The sequence below is a fragment of the Rhinoderma darwinii genome, chromosome 1 (assembly GCF_050947455.1).
Source record: "Rhinoderma darwinii isolate aRhiDar2 chromosome 1, aRhiDar2.hap1, whole genome shotgun sequence".
Classification (NCBI taxonomy): Eukaryota; Metazoa; Chordata; class Amphibia; order Anura; family Rhinodermatidae; genus Rhinoderma; species Rhinoderma darwinii.
In genome coordinates this window covers 170,248,457-170,266,322 of record NC_134687.1, presented here as the reverse complement: position 1 = coordinate 170,266,322, position 17,866 = coordinate 170,248,457, and the positions used below count along the sequence as shown (strand labels likewise).

Below are 17,866 nucleotides of genomic sequence, written 5' to 3'. Positions count from 1 at the left end.
GAGGAAGAGAAACTCTACATCCTGCTGGGTGAAGAGGAAACCACAGTGGGCACAGCGGCACAATATGTCACTGCATGCCATAGACAGAGAGACATGATATGCCATGGACTTGTATAACCCCGACCCTAGATGTGTCCCTATCCCCAAGCGCTCAGCCCCTATCCCTCATTCCCTTACTTCTTACTTGCTTTGGCAATGCTAATATGTATTTGGTCCTGCCAATAAAGCTTCTTTGAATTTGAATTTGAATTTGATATGAGATAGATAGATAGATAGATAGATAGATAGATAGATAGATAGATAGATAGATAGATAGATAGATAGATAGATGATAGATAGATAGATAGATAGATAGATAGATAGATAGATAGATAGATAGATGTGGGATGGATGGATATACTTTCTGTGTGTGTATTTAACTATGTAATATCGATATATCTATAGATAGATAGATAGATAGATAGATAGATAGATAGATAGATAGATAGATAGATAGATAGATAGAAAGTCCACCGTCCAGCAGCACCAGCTTTAAAAGTATAGATGGGTGCACACCTTGGGAACCCGATCACAGTTCCATATCCAATAACTATCTATCTATCTATCTATCTATCTATCTATCTATCTATCTATCTATCTATCTATCTATCTATCTATCTATCTATCTATCTATCTTCTATCTGTCTGTCTGTCTGTCTCTATCTATCTGATAGATAGATAATAAAAAAATAGGCAGCACTCCATAGTATGTGAAAAAAAGTGGGTACTTTATTGCCCCATGTGCAACGTTTCAGCTCTGTCCTCTAGAGCCTTTCTCTAGCTTGACTCCAGCCGCAGTCCACTCCTTGTGAATTTCCCCCAGATTCTTGAATGGCCTTTTCTTGACAATGCTTTCAAGGCTGCGGTTATCCCTGTTGCTTGTGCACCTTTTTCTACCACACTTTTTCCTTCCTCTCAACGTTCCATTACAATGCTCGGATACAGCGCTCTGTGAACAGTAGGCTTCTTTAGCAATGTCATTTTGTGGCTTCCCCATGATTGTGTAGTCTGCTGAACCAGACTGTTGGACCATTTCAAGGCTTAGGAAACCTTTGCAGGTGTTTTGTGTTCATTAGGCCCCCAAGAGAACAATTGGCACCCCATAATCACATTGCGGGCAGGGGGGGGGGGTGACGACGATGGCACGTCAAAGGGGGCTGTCCCCTAAATGCGAACGCCACAGATGCTGCTGTCGCGATTGACCAAGGCATCTAAGGGGCTAAACGAGCGGAATCAAAGTGATCTTTGATTCCACCCTGTGCAGTGAGTTGTCGGCTGTATTGCACAGCGGACACCCGCTAAGTATAGATCGCGCTCAGCCCATGAGCCCGCTCCATACCTCCCCTTAATGGCTGCCACATACATGTGCGTAGCATGTCGTTAAGGTGTTAAAGCGCGCAATTTTGATGCTATTTTTCCCATTTATTTTCAATGGGAAAAAAACAGCAGCATTAAAAAAATCTATGTAGTACCATGATCGAAGAATTCCATACCAGTTCTACTAGCAGCATATCCTATAACTGTTTATTGAAAAAAAAAAAAAAAATAATAATTCTACCGATTGTGGAAAAATTGCATCGAAAAATCCACCCTATCATGGTAAAAACACGTGTCTTTTTGGATGTGGTTTTAACCGCATCTTAACTGCAGCGTCTGAATATACCCAAAGACTGTAGTCACATGTGGATTTTTTTTATTACAATATCACGTTTTACTGGCATTTAAAAATAAAATAAATAAAAATAAATAAAAATCTTGTGAATGCAGCCAAGGTGTGAATGGTCTGACAACTTTCATTTACATTTAAGTAACTGTTGGAAGGTCCATTTTTTCCCCCACTAAAAAGTGGCAGCTGAAAATTGCCGTGCACGCATTGCGAACATGGCCTTCTGCATGCTGGACGAGGTTTCCTCCGCCACGACACCGCTCCGTAACAATCCTCCAAAGGTGACGTGGTGCGCGCTCCCGAGCAGGCTGAGGAATGGAGCACAACATGGCTGCGCGTTCCAGTCAGGCGGCGAGCATAGACGGGGGCGCGCGGCCGCTCCAGCTGTGCTATCTGACGTGGCAGAGCTCGCTCCCCTCCTCCCTGCGCTGCCGGCTCCGCTGCAAGTTCCCCACAGCTAGAACCGTGCTACAAGCGGGGACGTCACTGCCAGGACAGGTAACTACTCACCGGCGACACACTCAACTAAGTTAGGCTTACATAGGAGCCATGGGGTGTTACATGAGTCGTCTTCGGTTTCCCAGTGTATCAGGACAGACGTGTCAGAATGGGATGGAAGTGCTTCTGTGTGATTGGGTATAACGCTATAGATGGGTCATAGGGGAGCAGAGGTAAAGTCACAGATCGTATCGTGATAATGTAGCGATAGAAGCCTGTGTCACGACTCACGTGTGATGAGCTGTCCTGTGTGTGGCCACTTGTCACTGGATGTGTCTATGGACGATGAACATATGGAGGCGCGCTGTTATGTGTCTGAGGTGTTACTACTGACTAACTAAGTTACCGAAGTTGTGATAACTTTATAAAGAAAAAGAAGTACACAAATAAAACACGTGACATTACACTGTCTGTGAAGTCCTTGTCACTATCTATCTATCTATCTATCTAATCTATCTACAGTGCACTGCATTATAATTCACCCCCCCCCCCCTTGATGTTTCTCCTGTTTGTACCATTGGATATACACGACATGTCCACCACCTACCACTTTAAATTTGCAAAATATATTTTTCTGTGACACAAACAATAATTAACACAAAAAAACAGAACTTTAATCTGTATAAGTTTTTACCCCCTGAAAGTCAATACATTGCGGATCCACCGTTTGCTACAATTACAGGTACAAGTCACTTGGGGTATTTCTGTATTCGCTTAGCACATCTGGACACTCGGATTTTTCCACATTCTTCTCGGCAAAACTGCTCCAACTCCTTTAATTTAAATGGGTTGTGTTGAAATCCTCAGCAAATTAGTCATGTAAGGGTATGTGCACACACAAAATAAAAAACGTCTGAAAATACAAAGGAAAACAGCTCCTGATTTTCAGCTGTTTTTTTCATCAAACTCGTGTTTTTCGCAGCATTTTTAACGGCCGTTTTTGGAGCTGTTTTTCTATAGAGTCTATGAAAAACGGGTCCAAAAACGGCTGAAGAAGTGACATGCACTTACTTTTCGCGGCCGTTTTGAAAAACGGGGGCGTAAAAAACTCCCGGTAGGAGCAGAACGATGTATTTCCCATTGAAATCAATGGGCAGATGTTTGGAGGTGTTCTGCTTCCAATTTTTCAGCCGTTTTTCAGGACGTTTACGGCCCGAAAAACGGCTGAAAACACTGCGTGTGCACATGCCCTTACACAGATTATGCTGCGGAAACAATGTGGTTATGCTCTGAAAAATCTGCAACATTTCCGTCTCGTGTGAATGCTGCCTGAAACAGGTTTTCCTCAAGAATTGCCCTGTATTTCCTGCCATCCATCTTTCCTTCTATCCTGACCAGTTTTCCAGTCCCTGCCGATGAAAATCATCCCCACAGCTGGATTCTGCCCCCACCATGCTGCACTGCGGGAATGGTCTTCTTGGGGTAATGGAAAGTGTTGGGTTTGCTCCACACATAGCGTTTCCCATCATGGCCAAAAAGTTCAATTAGTCTTAGGGTATGTTCACACACAGTAACCAAAAACGTCTGAAAATACGGAGCTGTTTTCAGGCGAAAACAGCTCCTGATTTTCAGACGTTTTTGTAGCAACTCACGTTTTTCGCGGCGTATTTTACGGATGTTATTGAAGCTGTTTTTCAATGGAGTCAATAAAAAACGGCTCCGAAAACGTCCCAAGAAGTTTCATGCACTTCTTTTTCGCAGGCGTCTTTTTACGCTCCGTATTTTGTCAGCGATGCGTAAAATTATACCTCGTGGGAACAGAACACCGTAAAACCCATTGAAAGCAATGGGCAGATGTTTGTAGGCGTAATGGAGCCGTTTTTTCAGGCGTAATTTGAGGCGTAAAACGCCCAAATGACGTCTGAAAACAGTGCGTGTGAACATACCCTTATAACCTTCTTCCATGTGTTTGAGGCGTCTGCCGCGTGCTGTTGGACAAACTCAAAATGAGCTTTTTTAAGTTTTTCTTTAAACCTTGGCTTTTTTCTGGCCGCTCTTCCAGAAATCCTGACTCTGTGGAGTCTACATCTTATAGTGGTCCTCTGGACAGATACGGCCGTCTCCGCTGTGGATATTTGGAGCTCCTTCAGTGTTATCGGTGGTGTCTTTGTAGAATCTCTGATTAATGCCCTCCTTGCCCAGTCTGTGATATTTGGTGGGCATCCTTGTCAAGTCTGTAGCTGTGCCATATTATTTTCATTTTGTTATAATGAATTTAGTGGCGCTCCTTGGGATGTTCATAGTTTGGCATACTTTTGTTTATAACTTAACCCTGATCTATACTTCTCCACAACTTTGTCTCTGACCTGTTTGGGGACCTCTTTGGTCTTCATGTTGCTTGCTTAATGGCGTTGTAGACTCCGGATCCTATCAGAACAGGTGTCTGTATAGTGACATCATGTGACAGATCATGTGACAGTTTGATTGCCCACAGGGGGACCTTATTCAACTAATGAGGTGACTCTGGAGTTAATTCGTTTGACCCGACCATTTTTAGGCTGGGTTCACACATTGCAGTGAAAGTGTGTTTTCTGCCTGGATTCGCAGCAAAACCACACATATTTCGGGGCCCAGCCTTAGGGGTTTGATAGCAAAGGGGGTGAATACAAATGCCCTCACAAATTTTCAATATTTTTTATTTTTATTTTTTTAAACAAGCTATTTTTCCCCCTCCACTGTAAGGGCTTATTTAGGCGAATGTGTAATACGTCCGTGCAACACGCGTGATTTTCACGCGCCTCGCACGGACCTATGTTAGTCTATGGGGCCGTGCAGACTGTCCGTGACTTTCACACAGCGTGTGTCCGCTGCGTAAAACTCTCGACATGTCCGATATTTGTGCGTATTTTTCACATCACGCACTCATTGAAGTCAATAGGTGCGTGAAAATCATGCGCAGCACACGGAAGCACTTCCGTGGGACGCGCGTGATTCGCGCAACAGCAGTAAAAAGTTGGATTGAAAACAGAAAGGCACCACGTGCTTTTCTGTTTACCAACATAAAACGGAGTGTCATAATGATGGCGGTTGCGCGAAAATCACGCAGCCACGCATCATATGGTGATGACACACGGAGCTGTTAAGTGCCTTTTGCGCGTGCAAAACGCAGAGTTTTTTGCACGCGCAAAACGCACACGCTCGTGTAAATCCGGCCTAAGGGTATGTGCACACGGCCTATTTTCAGCCATTTTTCGGGCTGTAAACTCTCGAAAAAACATCTGAAAATACGGGGGCTGAACGCCTCCAAACATCTGCCCATTGATTTCAATGGGAAAAACGGCGTTCCATTCCCATGGGGCGTTTTTTTACGCAGACGTTTTTAAAAACGGTGCGTAAAAAAACGCACTGTAAAAAAGAAGTGCATGTCACTTCTTGAGCTGTTTTTGGAGCCGTTCATTGACTCAATAGAAAAACAGCTCCAAAAACGGCCGTAAAAAACGCTGCTAAAAACGCAAGTTGCTTAAAAAATGGCTAAAAATCAGAGGCTGTTATCCCTTGAAAACAGCTCCATATTTTCAGCCGTTTTTTGTTAAGCGTATGAACATACCGAAAACGGCTGAAAATACAGGAGCTGAACGCCTCCAAACATCTGCCCATTGATTTCAACGGGGCTTTTTTTACGCAGCTGTTTTTAAAAACGTTGCGTAAATAAACGCCCCGTAAAACGAAGTGCATGTCACTTGAGCTGTTTTTGGAGCCATTTTAATTTTCTCAATAGAAAAATAACTCCAAAATCGGTCATAAAAAAAGCATCAAATAAACGCTTGATGCATAAAAAACGGATGAAAATCAGAGGCTGTTTTCCCTTGAAAACAGCTCCGTATTTTACAGCCGTTTTTTTGTTAAGCGTGTGAACATGACCTGACAAAGCAGTCCAAATTGTTAGGCTATTACATAAAATTACACTTGAAATTCCAGGTTGTAATGCAACAAATCCGAAAAAAAAACAAAACTCTATCTATCTAATCTATCATCTATCTGTCTATCCATCCATCTTTGAGTTGTTTTCTTCTGAAGTCAATAGGTAATGGTTTTTTGGTGGTGACAATTTCCCAAAAATCCCTCACAATTAAGAAAATTCAATATCCCATTCACACATTGAAGAAAAAAATGGTGCAAAATTTAGGATGTTTGGAGGATTTCCTTAAGATATTTTGTAGATTTTGCCCATTTTGATTGAGTAAAGAAATCGGCTTGTAAAACTGCATAAACAATACAGACGTGTTTACAATGCGGATGTCGTGTGGCTATATGATGGAATATCGTTTAAAGGCTATGTACACCTTCGAAAGTTATTTATTTTTTTAATAAAAATGTCTGTCAGTGTGTTTGGTGCAACCTTCAAATTAGTTTTTATTAAAAAAAATCTCAAAAAGTAAAAATAATTTTTAATAAAAACGAATTTGAAAGTTGCACCAAACACACAAAGTGTTTTTTTTGTTGTTGCTTTTTTAAAAAAAATACAAATGTGTATCAAAGGTTTACATAGCTTTTAAAGGGGTATTTGAACGTAAAAGAAAATATCTATCACCTATGCACAGGATAGGTAATAAATGTTAGATCAGTAGGGTCCATCTTTCTGCTGTTTCCGTAACTCCCACACAGTTATATGTCACTCCACACAAACTTCTCACTGCGTTCGTGCTTCCTTCACACACACAAAATGTCTTATGTTTTAGTAGGCATGACGCGGCCATTATATTTCGTGGGGGCATTATACTGTGTGGGGGCATCTATGGGGGCATTATACTGTGTGGTGGGTACTATGGGACATTATACTGTGTGGGGGCCACTATGGGAGAAATTTTACTTTGTGGGCCAGGGGGTATATTATATACCGTAGTATAAAGCAGGGGAACATATTAATTCAATGGCGTGGCATGCGATTATGGGCTTAGCATGTAAATTGGGGGCATGGCATGTAAAAACGGGATGTGGTCTTACTAATCGTGCATTATTCGTAATCGAGGTTACATGTTCACTTAATGTGATTTTTATTTAGGTCATTATCGCCTAGCCCTACTCCTGGTTTTGCCTTAAAAATACTGAAGCAAAATACTGACCAAAATACTGCCGTGTTAACGTGGCCTTAAAGGGGTTGTTCGAAAGTTTTACAAATGAATCTACCTGCAGAAAATATAAAAAAAACCATAAAAAAATAGGTTACTCACCTGTATTAACACCGCTGCTCTATCGCCGATGCTCTGGTGGTCCCCGGCAGTCTCTGTTTACTTGTCGTGCAGTGATGATATGCCGTACATTTAAAGAGGCTCTGTCACCAGTTTATAACTTGCCCATCTCCTACCTAATCTAATAGGCGCTTTGATGTAGATAACTACTGTTTTTTTTGTTTTTTTTAAACGTTTATTATTATAAAAATGACTATATGAAAATTTAGATTTTTTTCATTTTTCTAAATGCCCAACTGAGCGTTTTTTTCCTATTCACCAAGGGGCGTTGTATAGAAAAGTGTGTAACGCTGACCAATCAGTGTCATACACTTCTCTTCATTCAAGCCCAGCTTGATCGACAGCACAGCATGATCTCGCGAGATCACGCTGTGACGTTACTTCATTCCTGAGGTCCTTCACTGGAGCGATGGAAGACTGAACAGACATCACCTCCAGACGTGCAGATTCGGATAAACGTCCTAGCACCGCTGGAGGCGATGTCTGTTTAGTCTTCAGGGATGAAGTGACGTCACAGCGTGATCTCACGAGATCACTCTGTGCTGTGAATCAAGCTGGGCTGGAATAAAGAGAAGTGTATGACGCTGATTGGTCAGCATCATACATTTTTGTATACAACGCCCACTTGGTGAATAGAAAAAAAACCGCTTAGTTGGGCATTTAGAAAAAATGCCTAATAGATTAGGGAGGAGATAGAGAAGTTCTAAACTGGTGACAGATCCTCTAAGCGACCGCTGCATCCAATCACTGACCTCAGCGGTCTTGTTCCATACATGCTAGCATCACTGCTCTCGAGCCATGCTGGAGAAGAGGGCACTAAAGAGCTAAAAACGAATAACTATATCACCTCAAAAGTGTAACATGCATCTGCTCCAAAATGCAGTGGTGACAATATACAGCCCAAAGTTCACCTGCACCTGCTTCTCCTGATCTGAATATCCATAAACAGTTAGGGTAGTTGAAGCTGGAAACAACTCCCAGGAAGACAGAAAGCAACATCTTCAAGCAAGCATGCTGGGCTGCTGCTAATGAAACTGCCACGGAGCATCAGGCAGCCCTGCACTCTTCTTCTTTTACATAGGATTGGTTATGCATCTATACTGCACTAATGACATGGAAACTTAAGGCTGGGTTCACACTACCTATTTTCAGACGTAAACGAGGCGTATTATGCCTCGTTTTACGTCTGAAAATAAGGGTATGTTCACACACACTAATTACGGACGTAATGCGGGCGTTTTTGCCCCGAATTTCATCCGAAAAATGCGCCTTGATAGCGTTGACAAACATCTGCCCATTGAAAGCATCAAAAGACGGCGCGTAAATAGATGCCCACGTCAAAGAAGTGACCTGTCACTTCTTGGGGCATAATTGGAGCCGTTATTCATTGACTCCAATGAAAAGCAGCGCCAATTACGTCCGTAATGGACGCGGCATTCAAGCGCCTGCACATGCCGTTACGGCTGAAATTACGGGGATGTTTTCTCCTGAAAACATCCCCGTAATTTCAGCCGTTACGGACGCTGTCGTGTGAACATACCCTAAGGCTACTATATGTCGGCAAACATCTGCCCATTCATTGTAATGGGTTTGCCGACGTACTGTGCAGACAACCTGTCATTTACGCGTCGTCGTTTGACAGCTGTCAAACGACGACGCGTAAAAATACAGCCTCGTCAAAAGAAGTGCAGGACACTTCTTTCCGACGTAATTTGAGCCGTTCTTCATTGAAGTCAATGAAGCACAGCTCAAAATTTACGGCTGTCAGAGAAGCCTCGCAAATTGCGAGGAGCAGCATTTACGTCTCAAACGAGGCAGCTGTTTTCTCCTGAAAACAGTCTGTCATCTCAGACGTAAAAGCCTGCTACCGTGTGCACATACCCTAAGGGTATGTTCACACTGCAGCGTCCGTAACGGCTGAAATTACGGGGATGTTTTCAGGAGAAAACATCCCCGTAATTTCAGCCGTAACGGCATGTGCAGGCGCTTGAACGCCGTGTCAATTACGGATGTAATTGGCGCTGCTTTTCATTGGAGTCAATGAATAACGGCTCCAATTACGCCCCAAGAAGTGACAGGTCACTTCTTTGACGCGGGCGTCTATTTACGCGCCGTCATTTGACAGCGGCGCGTAAATATACGCCTCGTGTGAACAGACAAACGTCAGCCCATTGCTTTCAATGGGCAGATGTTTGTCAACGCTTTCAAGCCGCATTTTTCTGACGTAATTCGGGGCAAAAACGCCCGAATAACGTCCGTAATTAGTGTGTGTGAACATACCCTAAGAGTCAGGAAAGACAGTACCAAACTCCCAATGTCCAGCAGATTCTATCCTGCTGCTAAAAAAGGGAAGAATATCACAGCATCAGAGAAAAGATAATAAAAATACCGGGTTCAGGCCTCAGTGAGAGTTGATCCAAAGCCCATTGGCTAAGATCCACATACAAGAAACAAGGCAGCACATCCAGGAAAACAGGGAAATTTATTCACCCACCAATGCAGCGTTTCAGTCCAACCAAACCTTTCTCAAGCCTCTATCCTGCTGCTGACACTGCCTCCTTTACTCCCTGCCTACTTATTCTCACCTCAGGGGACTGTTGACTGGCTGTGACTGGTGTAGATTCATTACATCAGCGCTGGGGCTGGGAATCTAGGAAAGAAGGAGACATATTTTCTGATGTCTCCCTGCAGCACAGAGCATGTAAGTGCAGCATCAGAATGGTGACATCAGCAGTGGGTGGGTCCAGATCCTGGTGACATCGGGCAGTGGGCGAGTCCACACACAGTACAGTTCATACAGCAGATTAGAGGCAGGAAGAGGTGCATCACTATTATGTATCAGGAGCAGAGCAGTGTGGACCCATCTAAGCTCAGAGGGCTTGATTAACCCCACGCTGGCTCCCTCACTGTTATAGGAGGACCTGTCAATGCTGTTTAGCTTCCCTTAATTCCTTACACTTTATACTGAATCTTTCCCTAGCGGAAAGGAAAGAACATCTGCGAGGCTGTTCCAGCATTTTCTCACGGCAACAAAAGCCCTAGTAGCCCGCTGTCGGAAACTCTCACTTCCTCAGTCCAAGATTAATTTACTCACTAGAATACGGGAAATACGTATCCTTGAACATTTAATAGACTCTCTAAATAATTTGATTGACCTGTTTGACCTTGTGTGGGAACCCTGGGACTCCCACTGGCTTGAACTTAGCTCCTAGACTTGAAAGAGTGCGAGACCAGAGTGCTTCTTCTATCACTCCCCCACCTCGCTAAGCTTTTCTTTCTCTCTCCGTCCTTTTCATTCCCTTTCCTGTTACCTTTATCGTGTCTGTTGAATTTTGTTTGTGTTGTCATTTTGCTTTTTTCTTTATGCTGGATTTGACAACCCATTGATGGTTGACTGTCCCCAGTGCTCTAAACTGTTGGACATAACCTGTCTTAATGTTCTTCTTTTCTTTCCATTGCTTTGCTAAATTGCATATTTTGTTCATGTAACTGGAATCAAGTCTGAATACTGTTAGTAGGCGTTTGATACTGATCAGATATATTACTTGGCTATTTCTCTCATCTTGGCTTGTCAGTTTACAGCAGTACTAGCTTGTTTCTTTAAAAAAAATTCAATAAAACAGTTGAAACAAAATACGACTGGACAGAAATATGTTATAACCCAACAGTAATGTTCAGTTTAAAACTGTGTCATAACCAGGGTCGGCTCCAGGTTTATGTGGGCCCTTGGGCGAAAGAGACTTAGTGGGCCCCTTTGTGGGAGAACTCACTTACAGTATATCTGCAGAAAACGTCAGTTTGTGCCCCCATATGGAATTTAGGCCACGTTTATGCCCCAATATACAAGTTAGGCCCCAGTTTGTGCCTCCATATAGAAGTTAGGCCCACTTTATGCCCCGATATACAAGTTGGGACACCAGTTTATGCCCCCATAAAGAAGTTAGCCCCCCTTTATGCTCCCATATAGAATTTAGGCCCACAGTTTATTCCCTCATATAGAGGTTAAGCCTTGTTTATTCCCCCATATGGAATTTAGGCCCCCAGTTTGTGCCCCCATATAGAAGTTAGGCCTTATATATGCCCCCATATAGAAGTTAGGCCCCCAGTTTGTGCCCCATATAGAAGTTTGGCCCCCTTTAAGCTCCCATATAGAAGTTGGGACCCCAGTTTTTGCCCCCATATAGAAGCTAGGCCTTGTTTATGCCCCATATAGAAGTTAAACCCCCAGTTTGTGCCCCCATATAGAAGATAGGCCCCAATTTGTTCCTCCATATAAAAGTTAGGCCCCATTTATGCCCCCATATAAAAGTGGGGTCCCCAGTTTGTGCCCCCATATAAAAGTTAGGCCAACTTTATGCCCCCATATAGATACAAAGGAAGACAAAGAAATGGATCCAGCGCTGTGTCCTTGGAGTCTTTTAAAATAGGAAACTATTTCCAAGTTTTATTGTATAATGAAAAATAAAAACAATAGCATTGCAGGTAGATATTCTCAAATGAATGGTGGATTTATGGCAGTCTGAGCGGTGCCTACGCGTATCTGACGCTTGCAGCGTCCTTAGTCATGGCTTCTGTTCTAAGGACGCTGCAAGCGTCAGAAACGCGTAGGCACCGCTCACACTGCCATAAATCCACCATTCATTTGAGAATATCTACCTGCAATGCTATTGTTTTTATTTTTCATTATACAATAAAACTTGGAAATAGTTTCCTATTTTAAAAGACTCCAAGGACACAGCGCTGGATCCATTTCTTTGTCTTCCTTTGTATCCCATACGTGTGCCGACACGAGGACCCGCGCGCAAGTCCACATATGCGATAAGGTGAGCTGGAGGAATCCTCCCAAACATTTTTTCCCCCATATAGATGTTAGGCCCCCATATAGAAGTTGGGCCCCCTTTGCGCCAATAAAAAAAAAACATAAAAAAACTCACCTTACCCGCTCTCACGACGAACTGATGGGTCCTGTCACTCCTGTCTATGTCTTCTGTGACCCGGCACAGTAACGTAATCGCATCACGCAAAGCTTACTGATGCAGTTCGGTGGCTTAACCCACCAAAAGATCCTCCTGTCCTCCGGTGAGACAGTACGCCGCCGTGCCCACCGCTATATGAACAAGCAGCGTAAAGCACCACGGGCAGTGGACCCCGGCTCTTGCTCGGAGTCACCGGGTGCTGATGCCAGCCCTGGTCGTAATCACAGGTCCACAGGCCCTCATTCAGAGAGCACTTGGACATGTCATTATCTCATCTCTACTACGGGTACCAATACATCCTGTGCTTTCATGCTCATCCTTCATTCCCCCACTCTTGCAGGATTCCAGATTGTCTTGCAAATATTATTTGTTGGTTTTTTTTGCAAGATACTGGGCTTCCCGATTTAAATCTAGTTAAACCCTACAAGTAGGATTATGGGATTATTTTTCGGACTATAAGATGCACCCAGGTCTTCGACAACAGAAAATAGGAAAAAATTTCATATTTTACTTCTTTTACAAAGAAAAAACTATTGGTTAAAAAAAATAATTTGGTCAGTTTCACCACATTCTGAAAGCCATAACTTATATTTTTCCATCATTTGAGTGGTGTGAGGGCTTAGTTTTTGTGGGACGAGCTGTAGTTTTGATTAGCACCATTTTTTTGGTACATACGATTTTTTTATTACTTTTTATTTCATTCTTTTTAGCGCGATGGTGACCAAAAGACAACGACTCAGGGGTTTTAAATGTTTTTTTTTTTTACACCGTTCACTGTGAGAGTCAAATAATGCTATATTGTAATAGTTTCTGACTTTTACGGACGCAACAATACCAATTTTTTTATTATCTTTTTATTTTTACATTGTGCTTGGGGAAAAATGGGAAAAGGCTGTTTTTTTTTAAACTTTCAATTTTTTTTACACTCCTGAAAATGTATCTAATTTTTATTTACTTTTTTACACATTTTATTAGTTCCCCTAGGGGACCTGATCCAGCTAATTAGATCGCTGGTACAATACACTGCAATACATGGATGAGTTACGGAAACAGCATAGTTCGCATAGCTACGCTGTTTCCGTAACTCCCATAGTAGTGAATAGCAGTTACAGAAGCAGCGTAGCATGAAAATTAAAAAATCTGAGCTAAATCTAAATTTTTTCCAAACTTTCCATTTCACGGCCTAATTTCAATAAATTCTGCAAGCAATCTGTGGGGTCAAAATCCTAACTATACCCCAAGATAAATTTCTTGAGGTGTGTAGTTTTAAAAATGGGTTCACTTTTGGGGGTGTCCACTGTTTTGGTCCCTCCAGTCGTTGCAAACACGACATGGCACTGAAAACCATTCCAGCAAAATTTGCGCTTCAAAATCCAAATGGCGCTCCTTCGCTTGTGAGCCCTGCCATGGGTCCATACAGCAGTTTATTACCACATATGGGGTATTTCTGTAATTGGGAGAAATTGCTTTACAAATGTTGGGGTATTTTTTCTCCTTTTATTCCTTGTAAAAATGTAAATTTTTAAATTTTCATTTTTACAGACTAATTCCAATAAATTTAGCAAAAAACCTGTGAGGTCAAAGTGCTACTATACCCCTAGATAAATTTCTTGAGGGGTGTAGTTTCCAAAATGGGGTCACTTTTCAGGGGTTTCTACTGTTTTGGCACCACAAGACCTCTTCAAACCTGACATGGTGTCTAAAATATATTCTAAAAAAAAAAAGGAGGCCCCAAAATCCACTATGTGCTTCTTTGCATCTGAGGCCTCTGCTTCAGTCGATTAGTACACTGCAGAATTTGGGAAATAAATATTGAGTTGCGTTTCTTCTGTATTACAGAAAAACATGTATTACAAATAAATTTTGTCAAAAAAAATGAAAATTGTACATTTCACCTCTACATTGCTTTAATTTCTTTGAAACGCCTAAGGGGTTAAGAAACTTTCTGACTGCTGTTTTGAATACTTTGAGTGAGGTGTGCAGTTTTTAAAATGGGGTGATTTATGGGGACTTTCTAAAATATAAGGCCCTCAAAGCCACTTCAGAACTGAACTGGTCTCTGAAAAAATAGCCATTTGAAATTTTCTTTAAAATTTGAGAAATTGCTGCTAAAGTAATAAGCCTTGTAACGTCCTAGAAAAATAAAAGGACATTCAAAAAACATTGCCAAGATAAAGTAGACATATGGCAAATGTTAACTAGTAACTATTTTGTGTGGTATTACTATCTGTTTTACAAGCAAATACATTTAAATGTAGAAAAATTCAAATTTTTGCACATTTTCTCTGAATTTTGGTGTTTTTCACAAATAAACACTGAATATATCGACCAAATTTTACCACTAACATAAAGTACAATTTGTCATGAGAAAACAATCTCAGAATAACCTGGATACATAAAAGCATTCCAATGATATTACCACATAAAGTGACACATGTCAGATTTGAAAAAAATTGGCTGTGTCCTTCAAGAGAACCTTTCACCTCCCCGTACATGTGCAGCTGAGTGCAGCATGTAATGGGGAGGGCTGCACAAACCCTGGGGCACTTTAAAAAAAAAAAATTCTACCTCCCTCCGTTATTTAGATATCGGTGCCATTATATTTGGCGCCCGATATTTAAATAACCCCCTGAACAGTCAACGGGGCGTGTACTGGCAAGAGGGCGTGTTACTATGGCTGTGACACTGTCCAAACAGATATGGACAGTGCCACAGCAAGAGCGAGGAGAGAGAGTGTGTGCGATTGTAGTCTTTTCACCCGAACTGGCAAGGGTGCGTGTCACTGCTACGGACGCATGCGCGCTCTCCTCTCTTCAGCTCTTGTGAGAGATCAGTCTTGTACTTTGTCTGCCGAATTGGCAAGGGGGCGTGTCACTGCTATGGACAGTGTAATAGCTGGGGAGCGCTTACACTGTCCGTAGCAGAGATACACCCCCTTGCCAGTGAAGCAGACAATACAAGACTGATCTCTCGCAAGAGCTGAAGAGATGAGAGCGCGCTCTCCTCTCCACAGTTCTTACACTGTCCGTAGCAGTGACACGCCCCCTTGACAGTTCGGCAGTAGAATAATCTTGAAAGCTGAAGAGTGAGCGTGAGAGCGTGTGCGCACACCCTCCTCGCTCTTTCTGTGGCACTGTCCATATCTGATTGGACAGTGTCACAGCCATAGTAACATGCCCCCTTGCCAGTACACGCCCCGTTGACTGTTCAGGGGGTTATTTAAATATCGGGCACCAAATATAACGGCACCGATATGTAATTACGGAGGGAGGTAGAAAAAAATGTAAAGTGCCCCAGGGTTTGTGCAGCCCTCCCCATTACATGCTGCACTCAGCTTCACATGTATCGGGAGGTGAAAGGTTCTCTTTAAGGCCAAAACAGGCTGTGTCCTTAAGGGGTTAACAAGGATTTACAGTGCTCCATCTGTGGTTGCAAAAGTGTTTTTATTTGTTTTTCTCAGTTACTGCTTGCTATTTACTACTGAGCACCTACTATTTGTATATGTGTTATTTAATAAAAATATAAATAAAGCTCTTAAAGAAAAAGTGTAGGGAGCAAAACCTAGTCACCAGGGCAATCGGGAGCTGTCCAGCCCAGCTCTAGTTGACAGAACAATGTTTGATTAAAAATTGAACTTTGAAATAATAAAGCATGTATTAGAATATGTAGATAAAATTATTGTGGTTAACGCTTTCATGGTCTTTGTTGTGTAAGTATTGTCTCTTCCACACTCTGAGATTTTAACATCTCTTTCATTACATTGTCATCAAACATTTCACAGGAGGTGAAAGCAGAAAACTTGCTTCCCTCAGGGGTTTGGAAACATGTCAGGTATTTTTAGTGTTGTAATTATATAATATATGCAGTATTTTACTTGGCTGTCAACACTTCCTAATACCATGAAAGGTGTTCTTACCTTTACAAATACATAAAGCGGCCACACCCTTTTAGAGCTCATTCTTACCAATACGTCAAGCTATTATTGGGGTTTTTCACTTTTGGACAACCCACTTTTTTTTATGTTTCCCGAAAAACCCCTCTAAAATCTTTGTTATCACAGATTCAGATTCGGTTTCTTTTATGTCCTAAGGTAGAACTCCAATGATTAGCTAAAAAATAACACCTAGTTATACTAAAAATAACTTAACCCCTTAGCGACCACCAATACGCCTTTTCACAGCGGTCACTAAGGGGCCTTAGGCTAGGCCGTCGCCTTTTCACGGCGGCCCAGTCTAAGTGCTGCACAGTGCAGGCTGGAGCCGGGGCTCGGCTGTCTGATGACAGCCAGGCTCCTGCTCCAACGGAAGCGATCGAAGTTTACTTAGATTGCAGCCATTTAACCCGATAAATGCCGCGGTCAATAGCGACCACAGTATTTAACTTGTTTACAGAGGGAGGGAGCTCCCTCTGTCACCCATCGGCGGCCCGCAAATGCAATCGGGAGCCTCCGGTGGGGTGTCATGGCAGCAGGGGGCCTGATAAAAGCCCCCAGGTCTGCCCAGAGGCACAGCCTAATAGATTGCATGCCAGATTTACACTGACAGGCAATAATGCTTTGGTATACTACGTATACCAAAGCAATATAGCAGCGATGTAAACATCGCATAGTAAAGTCCCCTAGTGGGACTAAATAAATAAGTAATAAATGTGAAATAAAAATGGCAGTAAAAAAATAAATCCATTTATTTAGTAAAAGTGTAAAAAATAAATACAAGTACACATATATGGTATTGCTGTGACCGTAATGACTCAAACAATAAATTTAATATGTAATTAAAGATATGTAATTTAAGGTGAACACCGTAAAAAAGAAAAAACGCAAAAAAACTATGGTGAAATTGCTAGTTTTTTTTCCATTGCCCCCCAAATAAGTCATAATAAAAGTTAATCAATAAGTTCCATGCACCCCAAAACAGTACCAATCAAAACTATGTCTCGTCCCGCAAAAAACAAGCCCTCATATCACTACATTGATGGAAAAATAAAAAAATTACAACTTTTGGAAAGAGGCGATGCAAAAACAAATCATTTTAGTTCAAAAGAGTTTTCATTGTGCAAAAGTCGTAAAACATAAAAAAACCTCTACATATGTGTTAGCATCGTAATCGTACTGACCCATAGAATAAATTTAACGTGTTATTTACTTCGCACAGTGAACGGTGTGAATTTCAAACGCATAGAAAAATGGCAGAATTTCTGGGGGTTTTACTATTCCCCCCCCCCCCCAAAAAGTTAATAAAAGTTAATCACAAAATGATATGTACTCCAAAATGGTGCCATTAAAAAGTACAACTACTCCTGAAAAAAACAAGTCCTCATACAGCTATGTCGACGGTAAAATAAAAAAGTTATAGCTATTTGAATGCGACTATAGAAAAACGAAAAAATAAAAATAAAAAAATACTGTAGCTTGGTCATTAAGGCCTAAAATAGGCTGGCCACTAAGGGGTTAAGAGGGAATTTATTGAGACTGACATTTCATACTTTCAGAGCTGACC

The 17,866-nt window shown here is 41.9% G+C and overlaps 1 protein-coding gene across 1 annotated transcript in view; it reads left to right on the top strand.

Annotated features, from left to right (window-relative positions):
* The first annotated feature begins 2,075 nt into the window (after window positions 1–2,075).
* Window positions 2,076–17,866, top strand: part of SEC24D (SEC24 homolog D, COPII component) — a 153,457-nt gene continuing 137,666 nt past the window's right edge. The window contains exon 1 of the mRNA XM_075860586.1: window positions 2,076–2,203. The gene's annotated coding sequence lies outside the window, so the exon portion shown is untranslated. The remainder of the gene's footprint in view (window positions 2,204–17,866) is intronic.